General features: G+C 33.8%; 1 protein-coding gene and 1 pseudogene across 2 annotated transcripts in view; both read right to left on the bottom strand.

Annotated features, from left to right (window-relative positions):
* LOC128162609 (zinc finger protein 300-like) overlaps nt 1–27,034 on the bottom strand; it is a 292,098-nt gene that overhangs the window by 143,293 nt on the left and 121,771 nt on the right. Inside the window, exon 1 of one of the 2 annotated variants that reach the window (XM_052825845.1) lies at nt 6,639–6,745. The exons of the other annotated variant lie outside the window; for it this stretch is intronic. The gene's annotated coding sequence lies outside the window, so the exon portion shown is untranslated. Of the gene's footprint in view, nt 1–6,638; nt 6,746–27,034 lie in introns of those variants that run through there. 2 annotated transcript variants of the gene reach the window in all.
* LOC128163182 (zinc finger protein 585A-like) overlaps nt 5,270–27,034 on the bottom strand; it is a 33,347-nt pseudogene continuing 11,582 nt past the window's right edge.

The following is a 27,034-nucleotide window of genomic DNA, read 5'->3' as shown; positions in this document are numbered from 1 at the left end:
TATATAGCAGAATGTCTTCCGCCAATGTGATGCAGTTAGCCAAGAGATTGGACCACTCCGAGATTTACTTTAAGAAGGCCTGCCTCCACATTGTGATGCTCAACGAGAAACTTTCCTCCGCCAGCAGACGATACCGAATGGCGCACGCTTCCGGTCGACATTCTTTCCGGTACTCTCTACGTGTGCGCCTGGCGGTAATCGAGGGTCTACGCAACGTTTACTACGAATACGCCATGATCAAAGCTCAAGAGGTACAACAAGTCAGGCGTGACGCTGACAACATGCACGTACATGCTTATTAACTACATGTACTATTTGCACATCTGTTGTAAATTTTAAAAAGGAATTACATGTAACAATTATAAAAGAATTTTTAAGCAGATAGATGGTAAATACTTCAGATTTTCAGTTACTTTTTTCATTATTCAAAAAAATATTTTTGTGGAGAATAGCAGAATGTTGTAAATGTTGAAAGTGAATTCGTAAATATTTGAATTGTAATTTATATTTTTTCCATGTATTTGTCAATTGAGTAGATTTATGTTGCCATTTGCAAATTACCTGTGTGCTAGTTTTATTTTTTTTTCAAAGTTAAACTGTTATGGTCAATATCAAATTTGGTTGGACATTTTTGTAACTTCCACTTGGAAAAGTATTTTCATTTGGAATGTAGGTAAACTTGTTTATATATATTTGCCATGATAAATGTTGGCAATTTAAAGCAATATGAGCTGCAATTTTCATGTTGAACATTTTTTTCAAGAAAATGTTATTTTGAACTAAAATGACAAAAAATATCATGGTCTTAAAATTTCTGTTAGCTCTGTTTTTGTGGGAAAAGCCATTAAGAAGCCTTAATTGGAGCAAAATTAAATTATTGTCATCCTGTACAAAAATTGATCTGCTATATATATGTTCCTTATTAGGGAAATCTTTCTCCTGACAAAAATTAATGATTTTTTTCAATTTTATCATAAAAGTTTAAGTTACAGGCAGACTTATCATACTAGCAGGTTTTTGCAGCAAAATACATTTCTAAAAAATACAGCCCATATTGCTTTAAATGCAAGTGTATGATTTTGGAAATTTTATAAATCTTGTATGTTTGTTTTCTTTCAATTAAAAGTCCTATAGCTTACACAAATTAATTACATGTTGTTTTCTTTTAAGAATTAGATTACCCATTGAAATGCTTTGTTTTATATAACATTAACAAATTTGACACAGTTTGGGTAAACTAGGTATTAAATGAAATTTTTTTTTCCTCACAAGTTGCCTGAATGTTTGATAGAAATTTGATCTGTAATCAACTGGATTTGTAAGTGAATATATGCTATGGTTATTTATAAAAATATTTTCAGTCTAGGTAGTAGGTACTGATACTTTATATGGCATTGGTCATGAAATGACAAAGAAACACTATTATTTTTAAATGTGCCAAAACCTGCCTGCCTTTTTGGCTTTTTTCAATAGGTTCACAGTTGGATTAAAAAAAAGAAAAATGAAAAGAATTTTCTATCACTAAGTAAGGAACTATTATACCTATGCCATGACCTTGATAAGTCAATATGAACTTTAACAAAAATTAAAAATCTTATTTTCTTGTTCAATAGATATATGCAGTTACACGAAGGCCGTTTTTTAGAGAGTAATTAAAATATTGGTTAATTTATGACATGAAAGCAATTATAATTTTATTTTATACAATTTTTTAAAACAAATTTCAACAATTAATATTTAAAAAAAAATGTTTTTGGTGATTGCACAAATATTCATCTATTCAAAAAAAAAAATATTTATTTTTCTATTTGTAAAAAAAAAAAATTCCTTTCCATACTAATTTTTTTTCACCATGATAATAATTAATAAAAATCAAAAAGATTAGAAATGCATTGAACGTGTTAAATGATTTATATAGTTGGTTAATTTTAGTGTTGTCAAGTAAAAAAAACAAATATAGGTGAGGTTCACATGCAAAACTCTTTTTTATTTCACAGCAGGTGCGCAGGGGAAAATCTTTGATCCGCTTCCGGTAGCGGAAAAAATGGCGTCTCGCAAGCAAGCAGACGCTAGGTGTTCTTCGATGAATATTATTTAATATAAGTATTATCTTGAATGTTTTGGTCAAATAATATTGCAAGGAGGTAAATATACTTTGAATTTAGACCTCAACACAATATGCCCCTGTCATCAAAGTGGATTACAAGTCGTATATTCAGTGGCATGTGCCTTCGCACGGATAGGGATGGATACGTTTTCATAGGTTTACCTTTTTTATGGTCAGTTCCGAAATGTTTAGCGTATTTCCTATTTCTTCTCAATTTCAAGTGTCTTTAAAAAATCGTGTTAATCAATAATCATGGTTCTTAATTCAACAAAAACGAATAAATAGCGGATTTTTCGTTATTTTTAAGCGATCGGCAATAATGGGTACTCGGCAATAATGGGTACTCGCACGTTATCCGTTATGATGGCAAACCGTCACATTGCGCGTCCGTTGTTTACTTGCCTTGACTGACTGTCTATTATGACGTCACCTTGTTTTGGAGTCGCGAAGAGTTATTTACGTCATTGTTAACGAATCATTGTTACGATTATTTGAAATAGAATGTTCTCTAGATATTATTCCTAGCCGGTCAATATCAAAAAAATATTGACCGGTCAATATTTTTCGGACGAGCTAATATTACAATTATTGAGTATTCGTCTATATAGAGTTATATAGTGAGAATATACTACTGAATATTCAATTTAATTCTGGTTGTAACGCGCTTTCTGATTGGTTAAAAATTTATTTTATATCTTATAAAAAATGTTGCCTACGTCATAGTAAGACTAACGTCAAAAACGTATCAATACGCCTGACGTTACGTTTGAATTTTGTACAATTTTACGTTATTTTAAAGGTCAAGTGACCGTTTTTTCCTACAATGAAGAGTAAAAAATTTAAATTATAAGCAATGAATTCAATATTTATTAGTTTTATACCATATAAAATGGTTTGAAACAGTTTACGCTTTTTTATAAACCGCTTCGTGGTTTATAAAGCGTAAACTGCCCCAAACCATTTTATATCGTATAAAACAAATATTGAATTCATTCCTTCAATAATAACAAAATGAAATATAACATTTTTGAATAAGTTTTCTCGTTATGTCACAAATGAGATAATTTTATTACTATGTCCTGAACATTGCTGAATCACACCGGAAATAGTTATATTGCCCTCCCGAAAAAATTTATATTTCACAGGAAATGGTTATATTGCCCTCCCGATACTATTATATCACCCTCGCGTGCAATCATTCTGCATATTAATTACGTCGGGTTTGAAATTTAGCTAATCAAGCGTAAACAGTTCCTCGAAAATAAAAATGTCATGACAGTGTCTGCTATTCAGAGAAACTTACTTTAATTGTTTAATTTGAAGAATTATATTCTTTTTGAAAGCATCAATCGACATTTTACAAATTGATTTGTAAGATATGAAGATGCATTAATAATAGAAATCCACATGTAAATGAGGTAAATAATTTATTAACCAAATTTTTATTTTAAAAAATGTTATATAACATATATTTCATGTCTTCTCGGGCGAAAATACCAGAATATTTGTCCCTCGGTGAGAGGAAAGCCCTGGAGTGTTATGTCGCCCTCTGCCTTCGGCATCGGGCGACATAACACCCCAGGGCTCCCCTGTCACATCGGGGCAAATATTCTGGTATGTTGCTCTCGAAGCCATGTAATATATGTTGTTACATGCGAAAGGTTCGCGGTAAAAGTCAAGTCATTCTTATAAAAAAGCAGTATTTCTTAAAATTAAGACAGTTTGCGTCGCTTGACAACGGTTTTTGAGGGGTGTCAATTTCAATTGTTACCCTCCCAAACAGGCACTATTTTTATAATGTGAACTTAATGACCCCCCCCCATCTATTTCACAATCAATTAAAACTATCAATGTTGATAAATTTTAGATGATAATCAAAGTAATACGTACAGGTTTAGATATTTTGATAAAACCAAGTTATTGTGATATACATGTAACTTTCAACGTATGGGCCAACTATCACTTATCTACTCAAGCAAGTTATTTCTTAAAAGCAATGTTCATTTTAATAGTCTAATTCGAATTCACAGACAACTATAGTTGTGTCCGATGGCTGACAACGCACTAAAAACGTTATTTATAAACACATAACAGACGCGATAGAAACACCAACGGAGTACCATAATTTATTTTAAAAGAAATTTAATTTACTTTTTTGACATTTTGAAAAACGTACACCTCCAACCCCAACCCCATCTGAAACAGAAAGCATTTACATGTATTGAAAGATCGACTCCCCCCCCCCCCCCCCAAAAAAAAAAAAAAAAAAAAAACCAAACAAACAAACAAAAAACCCAAAACTCGGATCCTCCCATGGTAGCATGTAGATAGTCATGTGTTAAGTTTCTTTTGTCAAAGAACTATATATGATAATACTATTGTTCAAGCAATCGCTCAATGTCTTCAGTAAAACGAAACTGTTTGAAAACAAGCTGTTTTACGCTAAATTGCAAATATAGTTGGAAAAGAAAATTTTATATATTCTTTTTTTCAAAATTGTTGGCTTATGAATCAAAATGAAAATTATGAAAATAGTTCAAATGTATATCTGACAGAGGAAGCAAAGATTAACACACTGTAAATTGATGATGTTCATTTTATAGGGCCATTAAAGGCCCATATCACATATAGTCCTATAATTTTTTTAAACATTAACCTTGAAGACCGCATATTAAATTACTTTACATTAAAGGGCGGATAACTCGAAGATTGACTGCACAAAAGTACAATGGTATAAGAACCCCTCAGTGTGCAGTGAACCTGTAGAGGGTCTAGGGATAATCATTGACAGAGGGTAGATCAGGATGGCAAAATGTCACATTCAAATAAATTTTTGTTTCATTCTAATAATGGATTTTTCTTTCCAAATTCCTCATAATTTTACTTTTACAATGTTCATTGATATTGAAAATGTGCGGTACATTTTTTAGGTCTTAATTTCTTTTGTAAAAATAAATATCCGTTTTACTTGAATGTTGTTTCAAAAAAGCGTTTCTGCATGCTTTACAAAATAAACCAACAGCTGATAATGTATGAATAGTTTAACATTTATTTTTTTAATAAATGAAAATCTTGAAATGACGTTTTTTTTACAAAATACAAAACAGCCAAACACAATTACAAGTACATTTACTATATACATTTACATGAACATTCCACATGTTAAAATACATAAAACATAATGCAATACATATACATTGAAATAATGAACAATACTGATTTCATGCAGTAATAACAAACTCTATAAAAGACAACATAAAGGATTCAGAATGTAAATATTGGCACTTTCTTGAATGTATTCTATAATGTAAAAGCACTTTTTGTGGAATTTCAGTTTTTCCTGTGTGTCTGCCGATGTCGAAGCATATTTCCGGATTGGGCGAAACACTTTCCACACTCTGGGCATGCGTAAGGCTTCTCTCCGCTGTGGGTCTGCTCATGCTTCATGCAGGTGGAGTAGTCCGCAAATGCACGGGTGCAGGTCCGGCACTTGTACGGTTTCTCACCTGTGTGAATCCGGAAGTGTGTGCGCAAAGTGGAATTCTGGGTAAAGGCCTTGCCGCAGATGGAATATTTGTGAGGGTGGATGCCGGTGTGGGTAGCCATGGGATTGTTCAAGTTGGTGTTTCCTCTGTAGGTTTTCCCGCACACAAGACACTGGTGTTTGGAGTGCTTAAACTTGACAGCAGATGACACAATGACAGCAGACGACATGTTCTTGGCCTCTAAAATGTCACAGGGTTTTGAACAACTATCCATGATGGACTCGTACACACACAGATCATCGAAGTTAGAACACTCGTTTTTTTATGCTGAAATCCTCAAGAAACCTCTGTTGCAATTGCTCCATAGCACAGGAGTTAGGAGAAACAGAGCCACTGGAACTGATGGCGGCATTATCACTGAAGCTGTGGTATCTACTGTCCAACTCCTCATCCATGAAATCAGAAGCCAAATTGTCGACAGTGATGTCATCATGCAGAAAACCTGGAAGTTCTAGAAGCTTGGTAAAGGCAGTCTGAACGGTTGCTATGTAATGACAATGATACATGTAGGTACTTTCATTCAAGACGTTCCAGACTTCTGTTAGTGAAGCAGATGATTTATATTATTATTATTATATCTTTTACGTTCTTGTAATTCAAAAACCTTTTTGTGGATATGATATTCTGATGTATTCACATATCGGATTTGTCCTGCTTTTGACTACTTTATATATCATAAGCTCATAAGCTATAAAATGTTATATTTGGTCTTCTATTAATTTTGAAATAAATTCTTTCATGGTATTTTGAAGGTAAGATGTAATGAATTAAAAGTTATTACAATTTAATAAAGTCTAATACTATATAAATTTACAATTTATGCTATTATCAACATGATCAAGGAAATTTAAGATACTTTTCAATTAGTGAATGATCAATTTGTAATTTGTTCGGCAAAATGCATAAATCATAAATCAAGAATACGCTCATATGATATGTCAATGAGTTAACTGTAATAAAAGACAGTAGCAATGCCATCATTTCACCTGTTCATCTTTAACCGTTCGTTAAAAAATATTTTCTCCATTACTGTCAGTTAACAAGGCCCATCATTTCACTTTCTCGCCATCATTGACAGACATGGTACAATTTTCTGGTAAAGAGAATGGAATGACTTCCTCTTTGAATTGCCTCCCTTTATCGCCGGCTTTCTGGCAGTAGAACTCGGCAGGTGCCCTCAGTCCTAGGTTGGCCAGTAGACGGGTGTATTCCAGGTAAACGGCCCCCACCATTGACACTGTAAACACACACAGATAGAAATAGATCACAGTGTAGGCATGCTTAATATAAAACTACATTAAGTTGAACTGTACTCATTCAACTATCAATAAACTATCAACAGAATATTGTTATAACAAAATATCTGTTAGTCAATGCTCACTAGTGATAACCCCGCTCTGATGTGAATATGCAAAATAAGATAAGTCGACATTTAACAGAAAGTTAGTGTCCGATTGGTACAAAAATATATCCCATAATATGGCATGCCTTAACAAATAATGTGTTAAAATTTCAAGCATCTGCGTAATACAGATGCTAAGAAATCTTTGACGAAAATATGTTTGAAAATTCTGGCTAAAAAAAAGGGTGGTCATGTAACAGGAAGTTGATGTTTGATTGGCACATAAATACATCCCACGATATCACATGCCTAAACAAATAATGCGTTAAAATTTCAAGCATCTGCGATAAATAGTTGCTGAGAAATCTTTGAAAAAAATTTGTTTGAAAAATTTTGGCTAAATCAACTAGATGCTGTCATTAGACAGTAATACCCGCACCATGTGTTTGCCCCTAAATAACACTGTTTTGTACCAGTTTAATTAAAAATGAAGGCTATATGCAAGCTCCGGTAATACAATTAAAATTTATAATTTTCATAACTGAAGGATGAGATCCCTTCCCATATGATAATACACATCGTGGCATATGAGCAACACTTTATGTGCAATTTGGGGTAGAACTGTTTGCAGTGAATTTTCAGTTAATCAATAATCTTAACATTTTATGTCATAGAAAGTATAATGGTCTACATAATTATTAAAAACAAAATTAAAAATTAATTTATGCCCCCTCCCCGTGGCGGTTGCCGGTTTTAGATTTGCTTCTGTGTGCCTACATGAACATCATCGTGTGCACAGATTTAGAGAAGGGGTGGGAGTGAGGGGTCCAGACCCCCCCCCCCTCATGAAAATTCATTTATATCAATTGTAAAATTACCAAAAATACACCTTGGACCCCAATGCTCTTACAGACATGTAAACGCTCAAACCCATTGTGCTTCAATGTTAGGTAACATTATTCGGGGGGGGGGGGGGTTAAATATTTAATCAATATTTAATATACTTTATTGTTTATCTCAATAGAAAGTATACATGTACATCACAATATGCAGGTGTCCTGCACCACCTTAAAGTTCTTATTTACCTAATAAAATAGTGCAAGTGGATTTGAAGAATAGGTCATAAAAATACATGCATGTTACAAATGAATGATCTTTATCTGAAGTTACGTACACAACACAGGTCTGCATGTTTCATTAGCGGGTACTAGTTTTACCCAGCTCTTCGATTAGATGGGTTCACGTGTATATGTACATGGGTGTTACTAAAACGCAGAACGGAAAACGGAACGGAAGGGAAAACGGAAAATCTTATCTAAAGTTATTTACCTCATAGATTTGTTAATCATGCTAAAACGATATACTTTATGTACCTTTTTAATTTTTTTTAAAAGATTAGCAATATTGGATTATTTATTCAAGAATATTTATTTCCTCAAAATTATCACTACATACATTGACCACTATATTCTGTCCCAAAATATCCTCGATTCACTTTTATATACCTCAGGGTTCATTAGCAATTCTCTTTTAGAAGCATTAAACATTCTCATTATTCTTTCTTTAAAATGTCCTCTCTAGCTTATCAGCTGGTATAAATACACGGCTTAAAATAAAGAAGTCTACGGGGTTTTGCATTTTACAGACCCGGATGATAGTGTTGAAAAATTGTGCAATGTCTTCTGAGTGACTTCCAAATGGAGAAAAAATGTCAACATTTTCCATTATAAATCGTCCAAATGAGCTGCATGAATATTTTGGGATCAACAGACTATAGTCCAAATATATAATCGGAAAATGAAACCAGGCGACGTCTAGAGCTCTCTATTCGGATCATATGTACCGGTATATAGCTGCTGGAATAAACAACTGCTTAGTAATGCAAACGTAAACAAAATTGCATTGCTAAAAATACTGGTTTCACAAATTACTAGTTTCACAAATTACCGGGTATTTTAATGTTTACTGTATTTTAAATTTTAATGTCGTCAGTCCTACGGTTTTTTTCCTTCCATCTCAATGATACTGTATCGCCTGTATGATAAAAGATCATCTAGAACACCGAAAATTCAATTTTGATGTAAGTATATACATGAACATCATATTTGAAATATAAAAATACTCAAAACACGCATAAAACGCTTTCACTAACTGCGTACGTTACGCTGATATGCCAGCAATACCATATAAGAAAAATAAGTAAAAAGTTATAGCTAATTTGCTCGTTTAATCATGTTAATGTTTCACAATTCGTATACATTTGATTTTTCTGTTTCCGTACTCAACTAAAGCCGAATGAATACAATGCTATAATTGATAGACATTCATATGAATATTAATAAGATAACAACATGTTGATACTCATTCATTAGATATAAATAAAAGATACAAAGTAAATCGTTTCTGGCCAGTCTATACCCTTTTAAAGTATCGATAAACGTGATGATATTTTCCATTCCGTTCCACTTTCCGTTCCGTTTTCCGTTCCGCGTCTTAGCAACACCTATACATACATGTCTGTGTTTTCCGTATGCAGAAAAGGATTAGTTAAGATTAGCTAAAGGAATTCATTATTGTGTTTTAATTGGATTATCATTATGATGTTGACCAATTTAGGTAAGCATAATACATGTAGTAGTAGTAGCACAATATAATGAGATGCCAGCATACATATATAAGTTCTACTTTCACTTTCTAAATGTGATCTCCCTTTGACAGCATACTGTATCATCATCTTCTAATATTTAAATAAGCTTATCATCGTTACCTATCCTATCGCATTTGTAAAGTTTCTGTCATTTTAGTTGCAAAAGTTATTTTTTCATTTGTCAGACTGCGTGCACTATTGAGCTGACACCATATTGACCCTGTATAAACAATTTCTTATTAAATTTGTGTATTACATGTAAGTAGGTGTAGACACTTATCATTTTTATATGAGTTATAATAGGAAGGAAGGAGTATTTCTTTCTTAATGTATTATAATGCATCAAATACAATGTAGGTCATGACTTTATTGGACTGTTCTGACCCCACGAAACAGGAAAATACAAAATATCTTCTAATGTCATTATGATGCATCAAATTTTGTAAAGTACATTAATGACCTCCAGGTGTTGTCTTTAACCCCCCCCCCCCCCCCGTTTATGAAATAGGAAATGATATGATACACTGTATATTTTGTTAACTTCTGAGATCTGAGATCCTCATCCCTAAACCATTTAATTCATTTTTGCTCTTTGTGTCATTGCGCGTAAATGTATGTAGATTATGCCCCCTTGGAGACACCCTGACATTTTAGAACTAGAAATAATAATGTATTTTATCTTATTCATATGTTATACAGTAGTGTTTGATCCATGTGGGTAAATCCTAGCCTAATGATGTCACTGCTTTGTTTAGGAGACTTTACAATTGCCCCAAATAGGCGAATACACATGAAAGTGATGCATATAACATTTTGTTTATAAATTTTAAAAATTTGAATTAAGCAATTTCCAAAATGTTAATGTGAATCACGAGAGAAAAAGCAATCAAGAAATGATTTAAAATTTGCTACTGTACACATGTAAGAATGTATAAACATTTATAATTTGAATCATTTATTGTTATTAATTTTAACTTGACAATGAATACTACTTATTGATCCCAAGGTAGAAATATGACCTCTGATCATATCTCAATAGATCATTTGTCAATTATGCAAAGTGTAATATAATTTTTTTTTAAGAATAACATTTTTTACCAGTTTATAAAAGTTTTTAGACACCCAAATTATATTTTGATTTTGATAGATCATTCGACAAGGGGGGGGGAGGGAGAGAACAGTTTATATTTGAGTTTGTTTGGGAGTGGGGGTTCCAAGTCATATATTTAACAATTTTTTAATGTAATTTAAAATAAGACTAAGCCATACTACAGTCATGAACATGAATAGTATAGAACAAAACACAAACTAATACATGTACATGTACACAAATGTATATACATAGGAAGTATTACAAAACAGATGATTGATCTATATCTGGGTTCTTAAATTGAATCATATATCATGTACATATTATATTATTGTTTCTTTGTTCAAGGCATTTTAGATGGTATGTAGTTCATGATCCAAAGTGCTCTTCCTGAAATTATTAAATATCATAAAAACCATTTAGATCCCCACCTTAATCTAAAGATATTATTCCTCCTTAGGTCATGCAGGCGCATCAGATCATCATGGCATGTAAGTCATGACCCTAAGGGGTCATCCTGACCCCCTTAGAATCAGAAATTGTCAATTATCTTTAAATTATTGATGTTTGATGATCCTATCTCTATTTAATCTTTATTATTAAGTCTCCCGAATGAAATTTGGAGACTTATTATTTTTGTAAGGTTCTTAATACATGTATTATTATTCTTCATCTTCTTTTTCTTCTTTCCTGCTCTGAACTTGTTTCTCAGAGATGGCTGAACAGAATTGTACAAAACTCTAGGATATGATAGGCCTGCATATCTAGTTGTGCACCCTGGTTTGATTTTTCTCATTTTGGGTTAGACAACCACTTTTTGGGGGAGGGGGGTGTCAAAAGGGTATGGGGTCTAACATTGAACCTTGTAGGAAGAATCGTAGACTCTATTGTAAATGGTAACTTGAAAACGGACAAAGATAATAATATAGGGTTTTCATAATCATATATTGGCTGTTACTGGCAATGTATAGGGTTTATTAGATCTGACCCCTGGGGTCATCCCCACCCCCCAGGAATTTGAAATTACCATATACCTCAGAAACTGTTATAATCATGACCCCTAAACCATATATATTCATGTTTCTGATGTCAAGGGGCATCAAATGTTTTGTAGGTCATGGGCCCTGTGGGTGGTCCTGACCCCCTCAAACAGCAAGTCCCTTAATATCTTCAAAACAGTTGAGATCCCCACCCTTAAACCATATGTATTCTTGTTCCTTGTGTCAAGGGGCATCAAACAGTATGTAGGTCATGGGCCCCGGGGGTGGTCATGACCCCCCCTTCACAGGATGAATGACCATCTTTAAGTCCTCCTTAAAGATAGCTTAAAGGTGTTTAAAGGTAGCTTAAAGACGATCTTTAAGCCACCTTTAAGCTACCTTTAAGCTATAAGTATTGCTTAAAGGTGGCTTAAAGAAAGCGTAAAGATGGCTTAAAGGCAGCTTAAAGACTATCTTTAAGCCACCTTTAAGCCACCTTTAAGGACAACTTATAGGTCCTTAATGTCCAAACTTCTTTAAGCCACCTTTAAGCCACCTTTAAGCTACCTTTAAGCCACCTTTAAGCCATTAAAAAAAATTTAATTCAATATTGTGCCTAATTTCCAACAAAATGTATTAACTTTATGAAAGAAAAGGTATTAAAACGGTTTTTGTTCTAGAAAGAAAAATGAAAAAAAAAAAAAAAAAAAAAACAGGACACGGCGAGAATTGAACCCGGGACCCTTAGTTTACTAGCATCACCACACATCCTCTACGCCACGGCAACTTACATATATGTGAGCGTTTTTATATCCTATATATCAGTGGATTTTGAATCACTGTATTGAATGTGTTTACTTGTAAAGATTTTGACAAACCATTCAGTTTGTAACAATCAATTATATCTAATTTATAAATTACATGCATGCATGTATTTAGAATGAAATACGGAACTTGGTCTTCAGTGAACAAAAATATATTATACCTAAATAGAAACCGTTAGGTTCACTATAGTAGGCTTTCTTAGTTAATAAATTTAAACCGAGTAGATAAACGTTCATCTAATTTATAGCTATAAAAATGTAAGAAAGAAAATGAAATCATTTCTTTTATTAAATGCATTGATACTATTAGGGTATTTGTTCAATTTCCCGCAATTTCCCGGTTTTCATGATCGCGGCGTCGTTCCAATATGTTTAAATATTTACATGTAATTGTATGTACATGTACATGATTTTTAAACTATCAATTCCATAACAAACAAAATTACCAATTACCGGTGACGTATTTACTGCATGTGGCAATTGCAAATGACTTGTACATACAATTGTATGATGTGCCAGGCCGGGTATATTTGACATATTTACCCTTATACATATATTTAAATAATCAACCCCTATTTATGATCACCGGTACATTAATTAATTAGCCTCAAGATTTTACTCTTACATACATGTATCGTTAATTTGTAGACGTAACATCTTTGAAACCCAGAGCTAGGAAATAATACTTTGAAAATGAATTACAAATGTAAATTAACTTTTATTCACTAGACTTATCGTATACTCGTACATACTAAGATTCAACGCCTTTAGAAACCCTGGCGTGCACCTGGGCACACGACACACCTGTTGTGTATATCTTGTATATTCTGTGTTAGTTCCAGGGGTTTTCTTAAGTTGGACAAACAATAGACTTTAATTAGATATACACAAACATGCACCTGGGCACACGACACAACTGTTGTGCATATCTTGTATATTCTGTGTTAGTTCCAGGGGTTTTCTTAAGTCGGACAAACAATAGACTCTAATTAGATATACACAAACGAACAAAACTATGTCTAGACAAACAAAGCAGTAATATCCTGCCCGATATAACAAAGGCAGTTGAGAGTCTTTTCATCTTTAACATGTATCTAGCAGATCTAGAGTTAGAAATAATGAAAATTGAAAAAAAAAATACAAACCTTAAACCGATTAACAAATTAAATCATGCATTTTTGGTTCATTATCTTTATTTTGTTTAATAACCGGATGAACTGAGAGAGAGAGAGAGAGAGAGAGAGAGAGAGAGAGAGAGAGAGAGAGAGAGAGAGAGAGAGAGAGAACGAGAGAGAGAGAGAGAGAGAGAGAGAGATTTTTCACCGATTAATTTATAATAGGAAACAAACATACTTTAATTAGTTTTACGCACATATTAAGATACAGAGACTGCGCTCATACCTACAATAATTTTGAAACCCCCCAAAAAATTATAAAGAATTTTATAACGGCAATCTGTGTCCATCAGAGCGGTGCTGATGATAGCGATCTGTGTTTAATGAAGCGACGATTAAAACCGCCTGGAACACCCCCCCTTCCTTGGAAATTATATTATCACTCGGATGACCCCCTCCCATCTCTATAAAAGAGCTTTTGCATTTAATATATGTGTTTATTGTTCAGCTTGATCAATATTGACTTAAAGGCCACTTAAAGACAGTGTAAAGGCAGTGTAAAGAGAGCGTAAATGCCACTTAAAGATGCTTAAAGGTGGCTTAAAGATGGCTTAAAGGTAGCTTAAAGAAGTTTGGACATTAAGGACCTATAAGCACTTGCTTAAAGGTGACTTAAAGGCGGCTTAAAGGTTGTATAGCCTTTAAGCTCCTTTAAGTCACCTTTAAGCCACCTTTAAGGACTTGCTTAAAGATGGTTTTTCGCCCTGTGCTTGAACAGGAAGTGCACGAATATCTCGAAAACGGTTGAGATCCCCACCCCTTAACCATATATATTCTTGATCCTTAAAGGGCATCAAAAGGTATGTACCGGTAGGTAATGAATGGGCCTCAGGGTTAAATTTAATTTTTTAAAACCGTACTGCACATCTATGGAACAGTTCCTATCATATCCCAAGATATGATGTGTCTATCCATTAAATCATAAAAGGAGTTCTAGGATCTATGTTTTTTTGAAGTGATAAACGTCAATTTTCTGCTACTTTTTGACTCCCAGGATGAAATTTAAATTTTGAAAACTTTACTGCACATCTATAGAACAGTCCCTATGAAATCCCAAGATATGATTGTCTATCCATTAAATCATAAGAGGAGCTCTTGGATCAATAATTGTTTTTTTAGTGATAAACGTCAATTTTCTGCTACTATTTGACTCCCTGGATGAAATTTGAATTTTTAAAACCTTATTGCACATCTAAAGGACAGCCCCAATTATATCCTAAGAGATGACGAAGCTACTCCAAAAGTTGTAAGAGGAGTTCTGGGAACCATATTTTTTTGGCCAAAAAACGTCATTTTTTGTCGCCCACTGATCCACCTTATAAAAAAAAAATTCTGGAACCTGATCACGCCTCAATATGACATCCCCAACTGTTTTGACTTACCTTTAAACCTTTAGATTTAGAGTAGATGTTTGATTTCCTGCTAATCTTGTGTCTTTTGTTCTAACTTAATAGAATCCTTGTGTGGAATAGTTTGTCCCTTGGTGTTTTTATCTGTGAGATTTTTCTTAACTGATTAGTAGATTTTAAAAATGTATTTAGACAATGAGTATATTGACATAGATATACATGGTACTCTTATGAATGCTTTATGATAAATAATGTTATCAAATAAAACTCTAAACAAAGAAATCAATGTATTGTTCATCAGCAAATAGCCTTTTAAATTTGACATCAACCACACGATGGCATCAGAACTGTGGCGCCTGCAGGGTCAGCAATTGTCCAATTGTCATGCTAACAATTTATTTTTTTTAAAGAGGAAGAGGAATTATATTATATCAAATAAAAGTTCAAAGTTTGTACATATAAGTACCGGTACCAATTTGTCTTCGTTGAAGCAGCAGTTATACTGCTATTAGTGGTCAGTGGAGCAGTGAGGTATGAGGCTCTCTTTCTCTCTCTCAGCGAATGCAGTAATTAGTGTGGGCTGACAGTGATATCTGACATGAATTGACTGCTATTTGATGACTGTAACAAGTAAAATACATGTGAAATATGATAAAAACTTGTTTTAAGATACATATCAAAGCTTTAAAAAAAGGCTGGATTTTACCCAAATTTCAGGTAGAGATGCTGAAATGACTGATCATGAAATGTCAATTTAAGATGCAAAATTAGTAATGCTGGATTCAGTACACTAGCTAGAATATATTCTAATGAATTAATTCGAATAAGAAAAGATGGTGATTAAACAAATTATTTACTAATATTTCCATTTCTCTAAACCCCTGCAGTTGATATAATTGGAAGATAATTTTTACGCTCTATTTGAATCCACTCTCTACCATCGGCTCAGACATTCACCTCTGTTATTGGCTCACTTAATGTCGGGACTACTTTCGATTCACGTGACTTTCAAAAAGTCACATGATATTAAAGATGGTGACACCGGTGAAACGGGAAGTTGTTTGTTTTCTTTGTAGAAACAAGAACTCAATAAATTATACTTTAGACAGCAAGAAAGCAAAAGAAGATAATCTTATAAGTAAACTTTCACTTCTCCTCGATAACGTTAATTATATAAACAAACTCTGTGTAATTCCAACAACTGTTTGCAAAAATCACAAACGTACACGACTATTTACAAGATATAAGAAATTGTACTTCAAAATATTTGGAAGAAGGATCAGTTAGAGTGAAAAGATGCGCTTCCTCGCCTTTGACCCCAAAAACCCCCAATCCTGTGGCGTCCAAGGATATTTCGGATGTCAACTCGAAGAGTAGAAAGCAGTTAAAACTGGAACCTGATGAACCTGTACCAGATGGTCCAAGAGTTGAGCCAGACTTATCGATAATGAATGACCATGGGTATGTACATGTAACTGTTTCTTAATTTATTTTTTTTATTAGCAAGATGGTATTAGTCTGCGGATCCTGCAAGGAAGGAATAGTAGAATGAGTTAACTTTGAATATGTATAGCAATAACAATATAATTAACTCAAAGACAGTATAAACAGGTACACATTTTGACACAATTAATTTGGCCTTATATAGTTTATTACAGTATATTACTGATTCAGTTATGTATGACATTTGTGTACGCAATGTAATCAAAATAGGTTTTTAAAACAAAAATTGTAATAATAAACACAGGTACAGCATGGCAAAGCAGACCAAAGCATTAGACAACCCAGGGAGTAAGGAGACTGGAGAAATTGTCAAACATTTTCTCTGACATTTCTTCACATGAGATGCTCTGTGAATTACGGTCTCTTAAGTCTTTCATCTACACTTACGTCCAAAACAGCAACTTTTGGGTCGGTAGTGTATAAATACAGGGATGTTTCCAAGTTAGAAGACCATGTTGGTAATTTTACAGAGGAGATTGTGGAGGAGATGATCAATAGGTGTGTATATTTTCATGTTTGTTTCAATTAACTACTCATTTTAAATATTGTTTTTATCTAAATGTTTATGTCGGTTCACATATGTTAAATTCATTACATTACAAAAATATACCAAGCGAGGTAAATTTTATGAGAAAACACAAAATGAAAATTACATAGGCTGATTTTTTACCATTTTGCTTTTCCTAAAAAAATTCACCTGGCTTGGTATATTGCTTTAAAGTTTATATTACACTTTTAGCACCAAGCTTACATATACTGAAATTTGTTTTCACCTGTAAACCCCTACTGAGTGTGATTTGTCTGTATTTATAATTTTATTGAAGTATTCAGTAAGTCTGTTTCATTTTTAAACCTAAACATGTGACATGATTTTAAGTCTCCTCCTAAGAGAAAAAATGTTGTATCATCTGTCCTTAAATCAGTGTTACACATCATCTAAGTATCAGAAATGAAGCACTTATTCTGATCTTTCCTTGTCCTTGTAGAAAACCTCTGATCTGTTTCTTTCAGTTCATATTATTCCTGAAACACACTCTCCTTACATACTCTATGCAGTGTGCTTGCTACCTTTGTAACATAACTGCATGGTGTGCAATTTTTGCTCATACATTTTTGTGTCACTAACCCGTCAGTCCAAACACTTTGAAAATTGGGAATTTCTAGCTAGATCTACTCATCTGTGATGCGTCCAGTATCTATTAAGAATATCATTTTTCAACACTTGAGTGATTGAGACAATATATTCATAGATGACAATGATTAAATAATTTTTTCAGGGTACCATTATTAGTAAAGGCCATGTTAGCTGTAGCAGTCCCTGCCAGTAATGTGATAAAGGAAACAATCATTCCAGCATTAGCTTCATCTTGCAGCATTCTGATGAAAAACAAATACGACAACCTTTCAGCATTTCACAGATTAACATCAATCATTGCTATAAAAGGAGGCTTAGATGAGAGGGTTTGTTATATAATAATTGTGTTTCAGTATTCAACTTTTAATTATCAATTTTAATCCCATTAAATTCTTGAAAATTTAGAGTTTCAGTTCATTTTTTTTTTGTCCAAAAGTGATGTATTTTTATGGATTTTGAGATTTTTATTTGAATGTTTAAATTCTATTTCATTACTAACCATGTTCACTGTTATAATGTTGAATACAGTTTAGTAGCAATATAACACAAACAAAATTTATAACATTCATGAGCTTTCATGACAAATACGTTGTGCCACCTAGTGTAGATCACTTATGATACTATTTTTTAAAATCATTCATTTGGTGTCAAAGTAATGAAAAACTTTAATTAAAAATTTCATTGTTTCAATACATATATAGTCTACATTTATATTCATTATTTTCATGAGTACATTGTCTCACTCTGGATCACATTACTACATCAACATAATATCCTCACATATTAAAAGTGATTTAGAATATGTATTGAGTTGTTCAGTATTACTATTAACACTGTTTCTGTTGTTGTTTTCTGTTATTTCAGTTTTCTTGAATTGTTTATCTTCTGCCATTGAAAATGAAGGAAAACATGTAAGTCAATAAGCTGTTTTTTATTGACTCATATACAAATAAAATTTTTGTTTTCAGTATACAGGGTTTTCAACCAAGAATTAAAATTACAACTTTTACGTTGGTGCTTTTTAGCTCAACTGATCTGAAAGTAAAAAGCAGATAATTTTAATTTCACTCCATAAGATCATCTATCTAGCATGTAATTGAGTTAGTTATCACATACTAGTACATGTATTAAAGTGTATGATTTTTTTAAACCTATACAGGCCCAAACCAGACTGAACCATTTAGGGTTGTTACTTTCATGGTCTGTCCGAGTATCAATACAAGAGGACATTCACAAAAAGGCAGAGAAGAATATTGTGGACACCATAAAGTTGAACCCTTTGATGAAAATTACAGGCATGTTTATCAGTTTTGTGTATTCAATTTTATACCTAAGTTGACAAATGACATGTTTACCTGTATGACTGTTCAGTGTTAAATGCAAACCTCATTATTTTAGGCCTAAAATTATTTTATATAGTAGAACTGGAAATATATAATCATAATATTCAGATGCAAGTTTGTTGCAGGGAACAAAGTAGCTTATAAATATTTTAATTTAATTTTAGGAGACAATGTTGATGTGTATGTGAAGACCAGTTCATTAAATAGGGAGAGAAGGAATAAAGATTTACATTTGTTTGCCAGCAACATCATCTTCAGTAGGATTGCTACTATAGACATGCCCAACACTCCTCCGTGTACAAATGTAGAGCAGCTTAAAAGTGAACTTTTATTAATGACTGGTATGGAGAAGGCCAAGTTTTTGAGTGCATGTAGTGTTCTCCTAGCAAGAATTTTGTGTAAAATTCCTGCCTTTTAAAACCTGTAGAAGCAAATTCCAGTTCATATTCCCCATGAATACAGCCAGAGGATGTCCATAAGATCAGAAGTTTTTCCACTTCCAATTATGTTCTTCAATGAATCCAAACATGAGGATTTTATGGGAATAATGGACAGCTATGAGAATCAGCTAACCAGACTGTTTGAAAATGCATTTGGTAAATTCTGTTTTCATTATCTTTTTAATAATGCAGTATAGTGCTGATTACTAATGTATGCGATATTTGTACTTTCACCAGACTTGAATTACATGTAATGCATTACATTAGATTGATGAATTTTCAAATTTGCTTCAGGAAACATAGATGCGCTAAGAAGGTATGGGGTACCTATAGGGGGTGATCAGCTGACTCGCGTGCGACTTCATGAGGCCAAAAACATACGATCATTAGCTGTCACTTCAGAGAGGCGATATGACGATTTACATCCAATTGTATGCGAGATGTGGCATTCAAAGCAAGATTTTCTAGAGATGAATTAAAAATTTCTTTTCTGTGTATTTACGAGACATCTGTATTAGAGAGATTGTAATCATCAGGAGAAACATTTTAAAATATATATTAAAAGCTAAGGCCCTCTTTTTGTTTTTTTGAAATCTACAAAATTCTTAATATGGTAATTAAATTTTTATTATTATTTAGCATAATAGATTGCCTATTTTATTTGTCTTTTAATCTTTAAAAATTGCAAATTGGGAGGGGGCACATGCCAACAATCAACCAGTGTAATTGACTTATAACTTTATTTGTTGGCTATCTCTTAAGCGCTATCCCTTGTAACATCTGTGTGTCCTCATTTCACCACTACATATACAGGTAGTTTATTATAAGAGGGTAGGAAAAATACATATGAACTGTATGAACATATTTTTTTTCTACCCTCTTAACTATATTTATTAATGGACACAAAGAGGGTACAAGGGATAACACTCAAGAGACTGAAATTACCATATATATTTAGTAAATTTTGTATAGTTTACAGAAATGTTACAAAAAGTTTTTTGGAGAAAAACATTCCTCAAGCCAGGGAATTCTTGCCCACTTCAAGACCATTCTTCACAGAACAGATGTGAATGGAAAAGTAAAGGGAAGGTTTAAGCCACATTTCGAACTTTTGATGCTTGTTGGAGAATGCATAGTCCAAGAACAGTTTCTGGAATTTCTCAACATGGAGTCTTTTGATAGCCAACCAATTCATCCCATGACAAAGGACGTTGATGACCCAGAGAATCAGAGAGACAACTTAATGAAACTAATTCAAGAGTTCATGAAACACTATGGTTATGGTCAAGTAGACTGTCCTACTCCTAACAAGGATGAAGCTGACAAAATTTGCATCATTACACCTGAAGGACAAAATATACAAATAGATTTGGTTCCTACAAACAAGCAAAGTGATGAGCTGTATAATTATTCAGTACAGCTCTGCCAATGGTACTTGCACCTGAATGAATTACATGATACTGCAAAAGAAGGAGACTTGAATAGGACAATCTTGAACTGTCAGTACTCACTACCCTTCTTTTTCTCTCACTCTAAACTTAGTAAATACTTAGTTGAAAATATTGACTATGTGTTGAAGTGCAAGTACCTCTTGAGTCCTTTGCAAAGAATGCGTATTCTTGGGGGATCTTATGTAAACATTAATGGTGGTCAAGGGCAAAGTGTTGAGAATGATCTGACTCAGGAACACTCAGTCTGCAATCAGAAAATGCTGATTAAATCTTTAGGAGCAAACAAAAACGAAAATGCAATTAAAAGAGTTACAGGTGCTGCAGAAACAATTTCAAATATCTGTGAGAAGTTTGATGAGAGTCTGAACATCAAACCTAAATCTGGAAACCTTTAAATGAATCAGACCAAAAACTAGTGTCACGAACATTACGAAGACTTAGACCTTTCCGTTTTACACCAGGAAGGAAGTGTCCAGGCTTCAGTAACATCGACAGTATTCCTGTAACATTTGAAAAATTACCAGACATGCATGCTAGAATAAATCAAATTATCTCTCGTCTCACAAAAGGTCTTCATGTAAATATTGATGAAAATGATAATGATTCAGAAGTGGAGTAGATTTGGTGAATGAGTTATAACAATATTTTCTTTGAGCAAATTCAATGATCTCAAGTTTTATATAATGTCATGTATTTGAAAATCACTATGAATCAGTTATGACAATATTTGCTATTAAACAATCATCACATTTACAATTTTTCTTGCAAATACAACAGCATTTACAATCAACAATATCTAACTTTTTGAAACCCAAAAACTGAAAGAATGCAGTTTCTTAAACAAGAAGTGTCATTTTTACAATATTGAATGATGTCCTCAGGTATGCCAGGGAGGTTTCTTGCAATGTTTCTTGCAGAGTAATAAAGTGATGCCACGGAAGGTTGGCCCCTGCGTCCTGCTCGACCAACTTCTTGAAAATACTGTGAAATGTTCCTTGGGGGACATGAATGAACAACATGTGTAACATTTTCTGGATCGAACCCCATTCCCAAGATGGAAGTAGTTAGAACAAGTCTTATCAGTGAATGTTCCTTCTTAATTTCTTGCATGGTTCGGTTTATCACATACTGATCCTGACCAGAACAAATTGCACTGTAAATAGCATCGTTAATGTTGCTAGGTTTGAATAAATTGTTTAAATACATAATTGCCCTACTCATGTAATACACAGGGACATAGATTAAAGTAACTGGGAAATTCTCTCTTTCTACGAAAAGTTTGTCGCAGAGAGAGTTGACAATATTTTCATACTCCTCTTCTACGTCAGAGGCATGTTCCTTCTTAAATTTCTCTAGATAAATGTTTGGCTTATCGGGACTACATTCGATTATTATGAAATTATTAAGTCCTAGCATTTTTGACAAATCTTGTTTCTGTGTAATTGTAAGAGTTCCACTCAATGCCAAGAACGTAACATCAGGGAAAAAGGCCTTTAAAGTTGGTAATGCATTGAAAGCTAACCTGAACTCTTCTCCACTGAAAAGAAAAGAAAGGAGTCTTTAAAACACACCAAAAAACTAGGTTGAAATAAAAATGTTATTAGATGCCAATGAACCAAACTTTCAGTGGTTTAAGAAAAGAGAGCAAAAAAATGTAGGTCAGAGAACACAATTGACAGAACAGACAGACAGACAAATCAGTTTTTCTTCTGTGACTTGGCATGATAGTTTTCACTTTTACAAACAATGTTCATTTTTTATCCCCCCCGCCATGAATATGGCCGGGGCATATGTTCGTCATGTCTGTCTTCTGTCTCGCTTTGCGTTAAGTTCATCTTCAAAGAAACTAATCCATGGGCTCACATCAAGATTTGATGAGAGCTGTGCAACTTTTTTTTTTTACCTTTACCTTTTATTTGACTTCACCTCACTTAAATTGGTATTTGGCTCAGTAGTAAAGAAACCATTTGTAATATTTCTAATATTTTTATCAAACTTCATATGTTAACATAGGCGTTGGAACCGGGGGGGAGCTTATACTCCCTCTTAACCACCTTCTTTTTTTTTTTTTTTGGAAAAATAGACATTATATAGGCATTGAAAATTGGGATTTACCTTTTTAGTTGGTTTAGCGCCCCCCCCCCCCCCCTTTTGATTAGCCCCCCCCCCCTTTCCATTTGCTTCGGACGCCCATGTGTTCATACATACTGAATGGCTTTTTCGAAAAGACTTTAACAAAAATTATTTGCCTTTGATAAATCTCAATGAGATTAAACAGATGTTTATAGGCCTAGCTCATTAAATCTACACCAATATACTGCAGCTTAATATTATTCAAAAGGTGTTTCTTGAATCAATTGATATCAAGTCTGCATGAACTGATGCCGTGCTCTTTCAACACCGATAATTGATCTTTCTGAATAATGTTGAGTGGCGAAATAACCAACACTACCGGATTTTCTCTGGCCTCTTCGAATATGAAGGGCAAAAGATGGAAAATAACACTTTTACCATACCCAACGGGAAGGCTAACGACAAGATCACATTTGCTCTTAACCACGTAGGTCAATGCCTCCCTCTGTTTATCTTTTAAAACAAAGTTCTTGTCGTATTTCTTAACTACCTCGTGGATCACGTCCATGTTTATTTACAAATGCGCATTAATAGCGCATACCGGCAAGGCGTTTGTGATTAGAAAATTCGGACTATCTGCACATTCATTCAAAGGATTTTTTTGGCGTCAGTAAATTGGACCAGTAATGCCTTGTTTTAATCGTCCCAGTAGTTCCCTGTAATTATGGTTTCCCATTTCACACTCTCAGGAGAACAAGATTTAAAGATCGACTATGCACATGCATAATGTAAATAACACAACGCCAATTTCCAATACTTATAAGACTAACGGAGTTATCGTCCTTTCGAGTGACTTCACAATTGATTCCTTACACATTGATCCGACAGAATTTTTCGGCGTCAGTAAATTTCGACCCACAATGCAATTCCTCAATGTCGGCCGATCTCACTAGACAAGATACCATCTCGCGAGAATCAAAGTAAAACATTTGAGAAACAGATAAATTGTGTAATTTCCAGAACATCATGCTTTTTAAGTAAACAAAACAGTATTTTTCTCGTAGTTTTTTCTAGTGTGTTTTCAAAGCGACAGACTACACTTGACCGACGTGAACTTTGACGTCACAATAAGGGGAAACTACTCTAAGTAGTTATTGTAAAAATACCAAAATCTTCTTAAAATCTTGCAGAGCTAACGAATCGTGACATTTCTTCAGAGATAGGAAACAGCTGTAATTTGCTCTCATTTGGATAAATGCTCACATTTATTTTATTCACTATATTTACGGTAATTTCCAGGAACGTTTTTTTAATGGGGCGTGGCAACATCATTCAAAAAATCTTCACATGCAAAAAGAAAAATAAAATCAGGAAAATTCTAATCGGGGTGAGGAATGGGGAGTGCGTGGTATGCCTTTAGCTCTTTAGCTGCTCAAAAGTGTCTTTATTTTCACCACTTTTCTGCTATTTACGGTATTACATGCTCCCGGGGAATCCATTTTCCTTATGTGATCAACACATTTTTTTTATACGTAAATTTGATTTTTTTTAACGGGGGAGGGGGGAATCTGTGATAAGTCATTTTTTTTTTGCAAGTTTAACAAAAATGTCTGCTGCAAGAAAAGAGGAAATAAACTGCAGTGTGCATTATGTTAAAATCTTTTTTATTCAACAACATTTTATCTGAGATAAATTCTATACTGGCGTGCGACCAGTATATAAACAATCTGATTAAAATCAGATCTTTGATCCGCTCTGACAAATTCTGATGTCGCTACACTTTGCTCAGCGACTATCAGAATTTCGGAGCGTTACAAAGATCTGATTTTAATCAGTTTGGTACATAAATAAATAAAAAATCTTATGAATTATGAATAATGAAAAATTACTGGAAAAATAGGCATATTTATTTTATTTTGCATTCAAATTCATTTACTTTACGTCACTACTTTTATTTTTATTGATTTATCATAATTCATTTTTGATCACCTGCTGCGCTCGCCTCAACGGTCGCACCGTAAAACATATAATCACTATGTTATTCTTCCAAAAAAAGTGCGCTTGAATTAATTAAATATCTTTAATTATTTACTTCAATATATGTCTTCTTAGTGGATGTTTATTCATTTTATGTAGAAGTGTTATTTTAATTTGAAAATATCTTTTAAAATAACACTTTAAAATGTCCGTCAAAAATCTTGAAGTGAGCCCATTGCAGAGGTGTCTGAGAGAGGAACGAACGACAACTCTGCATGGGAGATTGATTTGAATCATGCAAAAATTTAAGAAAGGGCATTTCTATGGCTTAAACCAAATACTCTGTCGCACAACAAGGCTGCATCAAAGCAAGCTTTGTGGGCTATACCTTGTGCATACAAAATCTTGTTTCCTGAAATGCATGACGGAACTGGTCAACAATCCACCTTCAGCATCAGAGAGGAAGAAACAGTCTAGCGACTGGGGGCACCATTATCTTCTTGGTAGGGGGCACCTTAAAGTGAAACAAAGCATCAGGAAGACCAACAGTCAATTTTTGTGAACTGACATTAATCAAAAAATTAATTTATGCTCAATTACGTTGCAAAATTAAGAGCATTTATTAATAACTATATTTAGTTCACTATGTGTAATCTGGGATTATGAAACATAGATTAAAATCCATGCACTTAATTGTATCAAAATAATTGGAATGTCAGATTTATAAGCCAGTATGTATGTAAAATCTAAAAATTACATTATTATTAAAAAATGTACTAAATGTTCATCTAGTCAACGGGAGGCAACTTCATCATTTAAACAACATGGACATTGTCATTCCTGTGCTAAGTGAACAGTTTTACATACTGTACTGCAGTAGAGCAGACTGAGAGAAAGCTTCCCACAGACTACTATAATCAATTGGGCAAAACAGCTGTAATGTCTTTCGGAGTAATCAGGAGCAGAGGCTGTGACCTGCATGGAAAGGCAGAGGCTTCCAACAAGAATGGGACTCAAGAGTGTTGTGTGTACCTTCACATTCGACCATTACAACCCCTTCAAGGAGGAAGAAACAAATGCATATCATCTTTGCATACTAAGAAAAAATTACCACCAGCATCATGCATCCAGACGACTGGTCTCTGTATTACGAACCCGACTTGAAATGTACCCCCCCCCAACCCTCCACTCGCAAGGTTGTCGGAACAGGGAAGGCGGTTCCTCACCCTTAACCCCCTTAGGCTATAGAAAGAATATTTCTACCGTGACTAGGCTACTACGTTCAGGAGAATATTACAATGTATGAGCATATTAATTATTGTACAAAGTGCTGAAACTATTTTTAAAAGTATTTATCTACTACAATTATCACTATAACATAATATGTTAATTATATTATGATTTTATATAAGGCACATATCGTAGGATATCTTCATTTCAAGTCAAATCCGTATCACTCCCCGCCCCACCTTATTGTCTATCAAATTCGCCGCCCCATGCAATATGAAATGCCTTCCGACGCCCCTGGAATGAGAATCCTATCATGTGCGGATTCAGATAATTTCCCAGGGCGGGGGGGGGTGTACTTTGTTTGGAGAAGGATCCTAGGCCTGGTTTCGTCGATATTTTACTTTCTGAATTTAATTAGGTTGAATTCTTGGGGGGGGGGGGGCTTCGACTCTCATCTAGATCCGCGCATGTCCATGACTACTAAAAGTTACATTTATAAAGAACAATTAAAGTGATTTTAGACGTAGTTTGTTTTTGGTAATTTGTAAGGTACAATGGAAATATTTAATTTGGGGTGATTAAAAAAAAACCAAATTAAAGTCCCGAACATCAATGTTACACAGAGGAGGGTTGGTGTGTTCTGCCCAGGTGATTAACTCGGTTGTAACTGAGTTTCATGAAAACAACACAGAACCTCTGTGGCAACGCATTTTGCAGAAAAAAAATTAAGTCCGTTGAAAACCCTTTTAAAAAAATAATAATGAATAAGATTTACATGTACCGCCTTTGTTGACAACGGGGGGGGGGGGGGGGGGGGGGTTGC

This window comes from Crassostrea angulata, chromosome 9 (genome assembly GCF_025612915.1).
Source record: "Crassostrea angulata isolate pt1a10 chromosome 9, ASM2561291v2, whole genome shotgun sequence".
Lineage (NCBI taxonomy): Eukaryota > Metazoa > Mollusca > Bivalvia > Ostreida > Ostreidae > Magallana > Magallana angulata.
This window is presented reverse-complemented; position numbering and strand designations above follow the sequence as displayed.